This window comes from Dasypus novemcinctus, chromosome 11, assembly GCF_030445035.2.
Source record: "Dasypus novemcinctus isolate mDasNov1 chromosome 11, mDasNov1.1.hap2, whole genome shotgun sequence".
Classification (NCBI taxonomy): domain Eukaryota; kingdom Metazoa; phylum Chordata; class Mammalia; order Cingulata; family Dasypodidae; genus Dasypus; species Dasypus novemcinctus.
Window position 1 is genome coordinate 36185356 of NC_080683.1, and position 12022 is coordinate 36197377.

The window sequence follows — 12022 nt, forward strand, 5'->3', positions numbered from 1 at the left end:
CTCTGAATTTCAGTTAAGCCAGTGTAAGGAAAAAAAAAAAAAAGAATAGGTAAATCTGAGGCCCAGAAACCTCATGCTATATCTCTTTAATGAAATAAGGAAATAAACCTCAAACTTCTCAGTTTAAAGTCAGTCATGCCTATAAAAGTTTTGAATAAGGATCAAGATAAAATCCTCATGTGCCATCAATTAAGGTAAAAAAATTCCTAGAGATGTTACAAAATATAAAATAAAGGTATAAAATTCTCTCTTCTTTTTTAATTTGTGCATAACATTGTGTTCAACTTTGGAATCTATTTAACTTTGTCAGTTTGCTTGTGCCTAGGAAATCAGATTTGGGGTTTGCCTGTTACAAATTGGATAACAGTGAAAGGTAATCTGAAAATGAATCTTTGAGGGTCAATACTCCTCTTGCTAGTGGATTTAATATATAAATCACAAGTGAAATTAATTCAATTGCTAGAAAAGCAAAGAAACTTTGCAAAGTTGTTACTAATAAAATTCTTGTGGCTTAGTTAATAAAGGTACCCAATTTACCTTAAGGTAAAAACTACTAGAAACTGTAACTGAGTTAAATCCATTTATAGATTCATTTATATTATAAAACAGCAGAAGGCTAATAACTGAAATTATAACTGGGTGGATTTAGTGTGACCTATTATTGTAAGTGTAAATTCTAAACTGACTTTATCTTTGCTTTTGGTCACTTCAAGCCTAGCCTCACTCCTTGCCTTTGCTTCTGGTTATTTCATAACAGCTTTTTCCCCTATAGCTCAGGGGAACGCAAACTTGACACATCCCTGTCTCCTGTCCTACTGGTATTAGTAACCCTGCTTTCTCTCATGGCTCCAAGTGTGGACTAAATTGCCATCTGGTGGGATTCTTGACACTCAGGGTTGAACATCCACTCTCCTAGTCCAGCAGCTGCTGGAATATTTTTATTTCTGAGGACTGGGAAGTGAAGGAGGCCTCCCGCTTGATTGTCAGGATTCCAAAAAGTGGCAAGTCATGAGAAAAATCAGTCTCCCTGAGGCTTCATTAGCCTCAATGAATATACATAGAATTAATCTTGCTCATCCAAATTCTGCTAAAGTCAAAGTAAAGTATTTAAGCTCTGAAGCAAAGGAAAATTGTATCAAAGCATTGGGGACATTTTGGTTATAAGCCACTAGTTAAGAAAAAATATTCTTGTGCAAAACTGCATGGTCATAGTGCAAAGTAAAGAAGAAGCTTTCAAGAAAATCAAATGTTATTTTACAATTAAACTTGTTTTGAAAAAAATGAAAGTTTTAAGTAACTAAACTGTGTTTCTGTTCAAACTATTCATGTCTTCCTATTTGCTCAGTGTGTAATGTCATACATCAGGATAAGAATATCAAATTAAAAAGTGATGAAAACTCTAAGTTCATATCTAATGAATTTAAATTAAAGAAATGTAGGGCTGCCCTCTCTTAAATGCATAAAGTAAATTCCATTGGTTGCTAATTGTAATGTATTGTAAGTTAGCCAGTCTGTGGTTGTGGTCAATTATACAGAATTTGTAAAAGCATCTTCTAAACTGAAGCATTTAAATGGCTCTAGTTCTGAGAAGCCATTATTAGCCAGAAACCTAAATTAATGCTAACAGCTAAAAGTAACTTCATAGCAATGAAACCTGTCTAAAAGTCACTCAATGTGAATATTCAAGTGGTGGTAATGAAGAGATACCTTGGTTCCATTGGGAATCTTTAGCTTTCATTTTAAAATTTGAAAAAAGTTTTTCCTCTACTGCTAAAGTAAAATACCTACTAATTAATGTCTTCATGGTAAAAGTATAGAAGTAAAATCAAAGACTAAAAAGTTAAGTTCGTTCGATATGTAACACATTGTATTGGAAATGTTTAAAAGATATATAAAAATCAAGGGATAGGCTTCAGCATTGTCAAACTCTTGCATTCAAACCAGGCCTTAAATATATTATGGGTTGCCTCTCCATATGAGTTATTAGCCAGGTTGGTCATTGACCCCTAAAACAATAAAGGTATCTACTACATCTCTGTTCATGCTTCTGATGTCAATGGAAACAATGTTGCAGTTTCAAAGTCCTGCAGCAGCCAATGATGGCTTGGTACATCCAAATGTACATTGGACATTGCCTCCAAACTGGAAGTGTTTCATAGTGCCAAAGAGTGCTATGCACCAGGCCAGTGAAATACTGGAAACTACCTTCTTAGCTTCTCTCTAGGATCAACAGTGCTGAAGCTTGCTCACCATGTGAAGAAATACTAAGTGGAGCCATAATCATCACAGTACTGTAATACTTAAATACAAATTGACATTATGGCCTGCTCCCATGGAGAGATAAAATGTAAGGTATTGCAAACCTGAAACTTAAATCTATTAATTACAGTTCAAGGAGAAACATGCATTGAGTAGTACATTAATTAGTATTAAGTACTGTACATATATCCTATTCTTGATAATTATAGTGTTATCTTTTCTATCATGTACAGAAGGACTTTGAACATGTTAAAAGTCCTGGTAAACTTCATTAATTCATTAAGTAATTAATGAATGTGCTTAGCCCAGGTCTCCCTCCTAGCACGTATTAAAGTTAAAGGAATGTCCAACTTGGTGCACTAATCCCAAGTAAAGGCAGCTGCCCAAGAAACTGCCAGTTCACCAGAAGTACCTGATGGGATGTATGAATGCCTGTCATTGGACGGCCTGAAAAACCTCCACAAGAGATAAAGATAAGCAACATCTGTGTCAAAATCAGTTGTTTCCCCTAACTCTAGCCTGAACTCCTATTGCAAGGCATCCCTTTAAAAAACCTTGTCTGTTTTCATCTCCTGTACCTTAAATTAAAAACTTCAATACTTCTTCCAATTCTACTGAAGAAAGAATATTTTTTTCCCATCAGCTTTGGGAAAATGAGAAAGGTCTTTGGAGGCACCAAACCTTTTCTACTCCTGTGGTTCATTGTCCTTTTAGTAGGACCAGACATTCTCAAAATTCTAATTAAATTTATTTCTTCCAGAATCAGCTTCTTGTTAGCCATATGGTGACTTCATCCAGCCTCATACAGGATGACAGATCTGTCTTCCTCTAGTTGAAATAGAGTAGCAAGAGAGTTCTACACCTTGTCAGGTAGGGCTTTTAGTACCTAATCAGCAGGAAGTAGTTACAAAAGAAAGATCATCTTCCTTAGGACCCCTTTAAGATTAAAGGTGCAAACTCTCTGAGAGGGGAATGAAGCAGGCTAGTAAGATAGCGAATTAATAGATGGATCTGGAACCTAGCAGAGAGTTTATGTGGACATCAGTAATCCCCAAGATGGCTGCTGGAAGACCTCCACCCCCAGGATTCTGCTATCCAGAATGAAGACTTCTTTTGGATGCAAAGAAAACACCCTGATGTTCCCTAGAGACTTTATCTGGGTCCTCACTAGAAGATTTATGGGTGGGGCAATCAATCAAAACAGCAAACAGCTGGAACTCCTCCCCTGTCATTAGCAAAGGGGTGGAATAATTAATAGATTTTAAAGCAAATCATGAGGTCTGAGCTCTCTTGCCCTGCTCTCTGGCCTCTGGACCTGTCCCTGCCCTCAATGTGCTGCTCTCACCATTTTTCCTCTGCCACATGGTCACACAAGTAAACCTGGGGATTTGTAATCTACAATGGGGAATTGTAGCTTGTAAATCAGCCCTCTTTATCCCTTTTCACCCCCTTCCTTTCTACCTAGGACCCCTACTCTATTATTTTCTCCCATTTCTCTTCCCTCCCAACCTGAGTAAATTACTGACCTAACTCACCTGGCATGCTCTTGAAATTCATTTCTGCAGCATAACCAAGAACCTAGATAAAATTGGGTAACAGTAATATGTGGACTCTAGAGAAAAACAACCACAGGGCTCTACAGGGAAGATGGAGCTAGTCTTACAAATTTATTTCTCACAGTTTTGGTTAAAGTTGTGTCCTCAGGACATTCCTGGAGTGGGTGGGCAGCTCTCAAATGGTTAATCCATTCTAGTATTCCACTCTACCTAAGTCTTGAATTCCCTCTTCTACTGTATTCCAGGGCAAACTGGGCATCTCAACCTCAGACATGCTATGCCATCTTTTGGCCCATGTTTCAGTCAGTCACCCGAACGAACTGTTAGAATACTTTCTAACCCTTTTAGCTACAGTGTTGAATCCAGAATTTCTGCTTAATGGGCCCATATCAATAAATTCAGCCTGATCCAACTTTATATTCCTTCCACCATTATTCCATACCCTTAGTATCCATTCCCACACATATTCCCCTGATTTCTATCTATTTAAGTTGGAAAACTCATGCAGTTCTTTCTGACTATACCTTATTGCCTCATGGGTCACACTTTGTATTTCACCTTTGGGGGATTGTTGTGATTTTAGTCTAGTAATAGGTCTGGAAGACAAAGAGGTGGTGGGATAGGGTAAGGAGCAGAATTAGAAAAGCCCTGCAAGCTACTGACCTCAGGGCATTCCCTTGCATTTTCTTCTGGTGAAACAGGATTAATCTTTTCATGTAGGGGTTGGAAGGCATTTTCCTCAGGGCAGACTGGAGGCTCTGCAGTGCACTCTGGAGTTTGGCTGGCATGTGCCTCAGGGCTGGGAGGAGGTCCAGACTCCCTGGGGCAGACTGGAGGCTGGGCAGGGCAGGCTTCAGTTTGGCTGATACCCATATCAGGGCTGGAAGTTGTTTCAGACTCCCTGGGGAAGGTTGGAGGCCAGATGACACACAGGTGACAAGGTGTGGTCTGGACAGGGCAGGTCATCACATGTTTATCTGGTAAAGTCTCAAGAGAATTCAGGGTTCCAATATCTCCATCAATATTATCATTATCCCACATGTCTCCATCCAATTCTCTGGATTCCACTCTTTTCCAATCAATGCCTTCACTTTAACTGCAGAAACCCTGCGGGGTTGAGATTTTAGTTTCCTTTGTAACTCCACTACTTGTAAAATGAGAGTCTGAGTTTGGCTCTCAGATATTTCAAGCCTGTGGCTACAGGAAACTAGATTTTCTTTCAGAACACACATAGAAACTTTTGCATCATTCATGTGGTGTTTAAGTTTCAAATTTGAAGCCTTTAACTCATCTCTTTCCTTTGTAACAGTATTCAGACTATCTAGGAGGAACCAGCCAAAATCATCATACCATTTGACACCACAAAACTCTGTTAAGGTGTTGAAAACACTCTCACCCAGATCCTTGCTTCTAATAAGGTGGAAGTAGGGGAATCCAGTGATGCTATTTTGCATGCCTCAATTACCATCTTGTGCCATGTACTGTTAGCAACCTCTTCATTATTGGAAAGGGAGTTATCAGTACCCTTGAGTCCAATTAGTGTAGAGAGCCAATTGCAAAACTCCCAGAACCATCTCAGACACCCCATGTTTAAGACTCTGTTCCTCAAGAACCACTCCTGGTACCAAGTTGCATTGGTCAGGGTTCTCTAGGGAAACAGAATCAACAAGACATATCTGTCAATAGTATTCGATTTTATAAGAGTCTCTCACACAGCCGTGGGATGCACAAATCTAGGTTCCACAAGCAGGCTGCAATCAGAGGCTCCAATGAACGTCCAATGAAGGTTCTTGACAAGTCCTAGGAGATGTTGTCTGTCCAAAGATGAGCTGGGAAATTCTCTTTCAATGCTGGAATCACTTTCCCTTTTAAGGCATTCAAGTGATTGGATAAAGCATCACTCATTGCTGATGGCAATCTCCCTAATTGATTTAATTGTAATCAGCTATCTATGATTTACCACTGCAGTCAAGTCAATGGTGACTAAAGTCCATAAATGCCCTTGTATTGAAGTGAGCCCAGTGCTTGCTTGATCTAACAGCTGGGCACAGTTACCTGGCTGGGTTGACACAATAGCCTAACTATCACACATAGTATATGGAATTTTAGTTGAGAAAAATAGCACAGTAATGGTTAAGTTAATTATAGGGCTTTTTGTATGTTTTATTTCATATATTTTTAAAAGTGACCAATCTTTGTTCTAGTCTACTGAAGTTGATCAGTGCCAGTCTATAAGTTGTTATGAACACATATGATTATTCTGGATTCCTTTGTCTTCACTCCCACTATTTTGAGAAAAATTCACCTATATTTTAAGACATATTTAATAAACTTTATATTATAAAGAAAATGGGAAAATGAAATGAATCTGTCTCTCTTTAAAGTAAACACCAAAATTTTAAAAGAAAACTATGATTTTCAAGAATTTAAGTTTTTTTATTACAAGTTGATTTTGTAGCAAAATAAATTTAGCTACATATTCATGATTTTGAAGTCTTTATAAGAACATAGGATGATTTCATAAGAGAAAGATTCAAATGTAATATTGGCATAGTTTAACTTAAACAGCAGCAATAAAATATGTTCTCAGTTGCTCTAGGCACCATAGAGCCCTTCAGCCTGTAGCACTGAATCATTCCCTCATTTATATAAAGAAACCATCCATTTATTCACCACTTACTATATGAGAGTCACTAGGTTAATTATGGTCATAAATTTTCTAATTTTCTTATTCAATATTGTATTAGTCAGCCAAAGGGGCGCTGATGCAAAACACCAGAAATTGGTTGTTTTTTTATAAAGGGTATTTATTTGGGGTAGGAGCTTACAGATACCAGGCCATAAAGTATAAGTTACTTCCTTCACCAAAGTCTATTTTCACGTGTTGGAGCAAGAAGGCTGCTAATGTCTATGATGGTTCAGGCTTCCTGGGTTCCTCTGGGCTCAGCTCCTCTCATTTCTCCACAAGGTCAGCTGTAGACTATGAGGCTCTCTAGGATTTGCCTCTCTCCACAAGGTCAGCTGTAGACTCTCAGGTGAACGACTGTCTCTCTCTCCCTGGGGCTCCAACTTCAGCACAAACTCCAACATCAACACTCCAACATTAAGAACTCTCAATTCTGTCCTTTGCCATGACTTTTACCTGTGAGTCTCCACCTACCAAGGGGCAGGGACTCATTGCCCTAATGATGATGTGGCTCAATCAAAGCCCTAATCATAGCTCAGTCATGCCCAGGTAGAGATCAGATTACAAACATAACCCAATATCTATTTTTGGAATTCATAACCATATCAAACTGCTACAAATATTTACAAGTCACATAGTTGTAATCCTTATTTTATGACTGTTATAAATGAAGAAACATACTCAGAAAAGTTGTGTTATTTGTTTGGGTTATATTATTGACAAGTGTTAAAAATGTTACTAAAATGAACTTTATCTAACTTTGAATGTATTTTACTGTGCTATTCCATAGTCAAAGGTCTGAAAAGATATGTTACTTACTTTTCTAATTCTGGAGGACTAACTGGAGATTCAGAAATCAGTCCAAATGCCAAACTGCTATGAGAGGTAATATTTCAAACCTCTTCATTCTAAGGGGATGAATTGGGGAGCATTAGACTATTCCAAAACCTTTGCATGTCAATTTGCCTTATGAATGGGAATAGATTAAAATGGCCAATATCAAATAAGGATGTGTGTGGTACTTGAATGTACATTATTCTGGAGTGTGGTTTCCAAAAATCAAGATCAGAGCTATACATTTAATAAAGAGCCATGATTAAGCCAATAAATGAAAACCTTTCAACAAGGTGCTAGATGAAGATGGGGCAGCAGCTACACTGGGAAAAGTATTTCTTAAAAAAGCAGTTCTATTTTTGTTGGAAAATTGGGCCAAAAGTTACCACTTTCACTACACAGTAGGAAGGAGGTCCCAAAAGGTCGTATGACAATTGATTCAGAAGAACTTAACCCAAATGCAGAGGAAATCCACAATGACAAAAACTCCCTGCTATGTTACTGGCAATCAGACCTCATACTTTATCCTTCTACCACCCACCAGGCACAGTTTAAAATATAAGAACTTCCTAATATCAACCACAAAGTAAAGGACATTTTAACTCAGTCTGCTATCAGGGAATGAGAAGTTTTAAGCAGTTCTCTTGCCACATAAGTATTAAAAACAGAACAAACAAAAACAAGGAAAAATAATAGAAAATTCATGAAAAATATAAAGTCTTTGAAGAAATGCTATTATAAAGGGTGAAAATGAAATTTTCACTGTATAAGAATATAGGTGAAAAACAATTTTGGGGAAAATGACTAGAGAAGAGAAATTTCAAATACATCACCATTTTAAGGCAAATAATTTAAACAAATATGTTTTTTTTTAAAAAATACAAGATAAAAGATAATATGATGAAAAAGTTAACAAAAGGAAGGCAACATAGAAGTTAACAAAAATGAAAAGGGAGTCAGATGAGATAAAGGAGGCATCATTGGAAATAAAAAATATGAAAAATATTCTATATTCAATTTAACTAATAAAATCAGAATTGTCACCATACCACCCCCTAAAAATCAAGAAAGTGATTCACATTTGAGTTTTAAGAAGCTCTGTCAGAAAAAGGGTGTGGTAGTTTTGATATTATTTATGAATTCCAAAAATAGATATTGGATTATGTTTGTAAACTTGTCTGTTCCTCTGGGCATATTAGATTATATTGGATTCAGAGGTTTCACTTACTTGATTAAAACATCATTAAGGCTTTGATTAGGCCACATCAGTAGGATGTTGAGTCCCCACCCAACAAGGGAGTGGGGAATCACAGAGAAACCATACTGCAGAGAAGGGAGGTGAGAGTTTTGATCCTGGAGCCTGAGAAGTAAAAACACAGAGAAGCAGATACAGAGGAAGGAGAGAAGGCTCCATTAGACATGGCAGAGGGCCCGAGAAGAGAGATTTGCTGTTCACCTGAGTCTACAGCTGGCCTTATAGAGAGAGCAGAGCAGCTGAGCCCAGAGAGAAACAAGCCCCAGGAAGAGACGAACCCAGGAAGTCTAAACCCTTGCAGATGTTGGCAGACATCTTGCTCCAGCACATGGCAACAGATTTGGTGAGGGAAGTAACATAAGCTTTATAACCTGGTAGCTGTCAGTTTCTATCCCAAATAAATATCCTTTATGAAAGTCAACGTATTTCTGGTATTTTGCATCAGCACCACTTTGGCTAACTAATACAGAGGGAGAAAAGGGGAAATGTAAAAATAAGCACATAAATAAATTGAAATATCTTAAAAGATTAATGAAGGGCAATGGAACATTTATAAGAACTGGTCTGTATACATATTAGAGCCCCATAACTTCTGCTGCTAATTCATTAATAATTAAAATAAATTTTCCGAAGCCTTTATTTTATTGCATTTTCTACTTTTTCTTCATTCATATTGCAAATAAAAATACAAAAGAAGCTATTGTACTCTAATTATACATTACCTATCATAAAACAAAAACAAAGATATTGAAAAAAGTACCTATGATAAAACAGAAGCAAAGATACAAAAGAGAAGTTTTTAGTGTTTTTTTTTTTCCCCAAAGAGTACAAGAACATTTTCTAGTGAAGGAAGACAGACCATTATGCTGGGCTCTTGATATTGATGATTGTACTTATGAAGCTTTTCTTGTGAAACAGAAAATTAGCCTAGTATTATATATAGACTAAGAGTTACCTCCTGAAAGCCACCTTGTTGCTCAAATGTGGCTCTCTCTAAGCCAAAGTCAGCATATAAATGTACTACCTTCATCCTGGCATGGGGCATGATGCCTAGGGATGAGCCCTTCTGGCATTGAGGGGTTATTACCAAGTGTCAGGTAACAATGTATCTGGAAAAAGACCTTACCAAAAGGGGGAAATATTAAATACAAATGAGGTTTTATAGCTAACAGATATAAAGTGAGCCAGGAGGTCATTCCAGAGTCTATGTTTATGCACGTCTCAGCAGAATCTCATTGACTGCTACAGTCAATATTGCTTCAAACAGCAGAACTCCTGAGGGCTCTAGAGATATGCAGACATTATAAGCAGGGAAGACAAGCTCAGGAATTCAGCACCTTGTGAGTGGACCTTACATTTGGAATTTATGCTCCCCAGTTTAAAAAAGTTAGAATGGGGAGTTTCACTACACATGAATCGTCTCCTCATTTTTTTTTGAACTTATAAATAGCACTATACTTGCTTAATACATGTTCCAGAGACTTAAATATTGGTATATTTATGTGCCAGTTGAGCCCTAAATATCAATAGAGTTGCAACACCTACTCCTCAATTCAGTGGAATCACCCAGGACAACTAATAAGGAGATGATGATGGACAATGTTCTAAGAAATAGTGTCTACAACTGCAAGTAAAATAGTTCCATCCATCTGCCCCATGGGATCTAAACCACTTATCAATTAATAACAGAGTGGACATCACCATTCCCAAATCCTCAAGATTGGGGAATGAACAATGGATTGAAGTAAATTTATTATTATTCTATTATAGACTTCATATTATTCTAGCAATGGAAGAACTGTTATCATTAATATAAAGAAAATGACCACCAGACATTCTAAGGGGAGGAAGAGGGAAGAATAGGTGTAGTATGGGGGCATTTTTGACACATTGGAATTGTCCTGCATAACACTGCAATGATGGATACAGACCATTATCTATTTTGTCATAACCTACAATATTATATGGGATAGACTGTAAACTATAATGCAAACTATAGTCCATGGTTAATAGCAATGCTTCAATATGTCTTCATTAATTATAACAAATGTACCACACTAATGAAGGATGTTGTTAATGTGGAAAGTGTGGGAGGGGGAAAGGGTGGAGCATATGGAAATCCCCTAATTTCTTATGTAACAGTTATGTAATCTAAAGCTTCTTTAAAAATAAAAAAATTAAAAATTATCTTAATTATTAAGAACATGCTTTCATATAAAAAACTTTAATTTGAAATAATTTCACACTTAGAAGAAAATTTCAAAAATAATACAAAAGCAATTAAATAGAAGTTCAGTGCACACTCCAGATGCACAGATTTACCAACTGTTAGCATTTGCCATATATGTTATATAATTTTGTCTCTCTCTGCCTACCATCTATCTATTACCTCACTAATATGTATATCTATTTTCTACATATTTGAGTTTAGGTTGCAAATATAATGCTCCCACAACAATTTACACTTCCATGTACCTTTCCAGAAAGCAAGGACACACACTTATGTAACCACCATAAATAAAGATATCAAATTCAAGAAATTTAACATTGATATAAGGTATAGACTCATAATGCAATTTTTTCAGTTGTCCCAATAATGTCCTTTTGGATAATCTTTCTTCCATTGCTAGATCCCATCCAGGATCATATATTGCATTTAACTGTCTTTGTCTCTTTAGTCACTTTATTTTAAATTGTGGTAACGTATAGGCAATATTAAATTTCTCATTTCAACCACTTTGTTGCATATAATGCAGTGGCATTAATCACATTAAAAAGGTTGTACCATCACTACCAGTGCTTTCATTTTAATTGAAGGGTGCAAAACTATACCAATTTAACTTTACACCAAGAGAAAAATATAATTGATAAAGCCAGAGTTGTTTATTTATAAGATCACAAGAAAAATATCTTTTGGAATGGGCAATTAAGAAATCAAGGTAGGGAACACAAAGTATAAAAATAAATATTCGAATGGCAATATCAGGACAAATGGAGGCTGATTAGTTATTCCTGTATAAAAATATGCTACCAATTTTATATATTAAAAAATAAATCGCCAAAATTGAATAAAAATGAGAATACCACTGAGTAAAATGTTTGTGAGAAATTATCTCCAAAATATGCAGGAATTACTTGTTTATATGTATAAATAATTCAAAACTTTATGAAAGAGATAATCTTCATGCTATTTATTTAATAATTGATACAAAGAAAAATTGTTAATAATCTATTTTCCGAAGATTATCAGAAATTTGATACCAAAAGTTACAAAATACTACAAAATAATTACAGTATATTAATATAAATAGAAAAAAAAACACTTCTAATTATATATAGTGTGTTTATTGACACAAAATCCTACTTCTCAGAATTTACCCTGAAGAAATCACAATATTCCCTCTGTGATATTCCAAATGCAATATCTACAGA